The 2,506-nt window shown below is 37.6% G+C and overlaps 1 protein-coding gene across 1 annotated transcript in view; it reads right to left on the bottom strand.

Moving 5' to 3' along the window:
• si:dkey-237h12.3 (teneurin-3) overlaps nucleotides 1-2,506 on the bottom strand; it is a gene marked incomplete at its 5' end in the record, with an annotated part of 86,638 nt that overhangs the window by 21,563 nt on the left and 62,569 nt on the right. The window lies entirely within an intron of this gene.

Below are 2,506 nucleotides of genomic sequence, written 5' to 3'. Positions count from 1 at the left end.
GTAGTGTGTGTGTGTGTGTGTGCGTGTGTGTGTGTGTGTGTGTGTCTGTGTGTGTGTGTGTGTGTGTGTGTGTGTGTGTGTGTGTGGGGGGGTGTGTGTGTGTGTGAGATTAAAATAGCCCAATTGCTTTTACAATAAATAAACATTGAATGTGTTTAATTGAATAGTAAAGGGGTTTAACGTTAGTGGCAGGTTGTGTGTGAGAGAGAATAAATAAGACAGCCCAATATTTTAAAAAATTGTTATTCTTTTCCCCCGCATATTTAGCATATTTCGCAACTTTCTGCATATTTCCTAACTTCCCGCAATTTCACCGCATAAAATCACATAAAACCCCGCATGTTTAATCGCATAATCAAGGATTTTTGCCCGCGTTTTTCTGGAGGGTCTACCTAATGGTAGCGATTGGTTGCCTCAGAGGAACATTTTTCGGGTTGGTTTTGTGAGAGAGGGAACTTTGGGATTTTAGTCATGACCTGGGAAATTGTGTTCATCTGTCCTACATTATCAGAGTTATGCAAATGAATGGAGGCTGGAGCAAAGCGAAAAACAAGTTATTCTGGTCACTGATGAGTCATGTTGTACTGTGATGCAATCATAGATGTATTCATCTTCTCTGGTGGTCATGTAGACATTACAAAGACTACACAGCGCGGCATTGATCAAAACTCGACTGCATCTGATCAGAGCAGATTGAAAACTGCTGCAGGCATTTGAGTTTTGATTTTAAATTCATAACAAAGTCACATGTTCATAAGACATACAGCGCTGTCACATCAGATACTACCTGCCATGGCAGCCAGCCAGGCAGAGTGACTCCAGTTCCCTGCGTGCACCTCTGGCCCCGCGCTCATGTTAATCACCGGGACAACCTAATTGCCACCAATGTGCATGTTCACTTGATCTGAGGCTGTTTTCTTAACCATGAATACAAAGCAGTTGTGTAAGCCCCTCTGGATAAGAGCATCTGCCAAACATAATCACAGTTAATATAATTAAGTGTTCCACAATGCTACTGTTTATTGCAGAGATATTCTATTGGATTGCATCAGACAAGCTGTTGATTGTATATAAACTATGTTGGTCATATTTATACCTATAAATACTTTAAATATGTAAAGGGCTGCAATGTGTGCAATTTAGTCATATCGCACAATTCCCAACGCCACGCTCTTCCTGTTTAGATGTAATCAAGCTTAATTGCTTTGTTATAATTACACATGGTAATCACTGGTGCTAAAGGCGACTGTAAAAGAGAGAGTTATCCATGTTCTTATAAAGAGGATGATACAGATGGTGATGTTTGAAGAATACTAAAGCAGCATGCACTAAGATGAAACACCTACCTGTGTCTAAAGTCTTTATTTCTATGACAGGGCGCAGAGGGAGCAGGACAAGAGGAGGAAGAATCAAGACAATATAATTGGTTATTATTAAAAGGATACTTTAACATCTCATTTGAGGTTATTATTCGCCAAATCAAGACAGTTTTACTTGTCACAGAAATGACTTATAGGCTTTAAAAGGTTTGCATTTTTTCCTCACAGTGTCTACTGATGAAAAAAAAAGAGCTGAATCTCAGGAAGTCACAGTATCCCCTTGAAGGATCGACACAGCCATTCGAAAAGAGTCGCAGGCAATGACAATCCATTTGGCAGAAAGTGGAGAGGCGAGGGAGTTTCAAGAGAGGGAAATATGTACCCCTATATTCATAAAGGCCCATCCTGCATTACCACTGCTTTTCTCAATTTGGCAACTCATATTGGAATATTGATTCTTCCACTCGTAACATTGGCCACTGAAGCCATAATCTAAATACAGACGTTACGCTAACAGCATTTGAAAGAGGTTCAGGGAGAACCTTATGCAGTATTTGGACTTTTATTCAACAAGCATGCACCACCATACCAAAACTGACACCACTTCTGGTCTTTAAATGTTTAAAAGAGACTGGTATCAAATAATAATAAGCAAATATTCTTTATGTATTGAAGAAAATGTGGCTTTTCCTTCTGCACTGGTTTAAATCTGCTCTGCTACTGCCATCTGTAATAAAGAAAACATTTCCTCAGTTTATTTTTTAGTCAGAGTGAATTTAATTTGGCTAACACAAAAAGTTTCCTTCAGACTGTAGAAGTGTTTTGTGTTTTCTCCTTGTAAACAGAGTAAAATAGTTGCTTAGAGACACATTTCTTAACCCTTAGATGCATAAGTGGGTCTTTTTGGACCCGGTGAGGTGGTTTACTTGAAGTATCTTTGTAATTACATGTTTGTATAATTGCATATTCCAGCTATTCCTCAAAAAACATGTTTTGGATATCATTCCATTCACATTTTAAATTGACATTTTAAGAAATTGTAGTTTTTGTATTACTACATCAAGCTTCCACAAGTGGGTCAAAGATGACCCGCATGCATTTTCTATGTACTTTTTTTTTTTAATTCAAAATGTAAATAAAAAGTCTAAAATTATAAATAGTAAAAAATTCAATATAAAATATTTCTA

The sequence above is a fragment of the Notothenia coriiceps genome, unplaced genomic scaffold (assembly GCF_000735185.1).
Source record: "Notothenia coriiceps isolate Sejong01 unplaced genomic scaffold, NC01 NC01_scaffold00022123, whole genome shotgun sequence".
Classification (NCBI taxonomy): Eukaryota; Metazoa; Chordata; class Actinopteri; order Perciformes; family Nototheniidae; genus Notothenia; species Notothenia coriiceps.
Note: the sequence above shows the minus strand (reverse complement) of the source record. Positions and strands in the feature narration are given on the sequence as shown.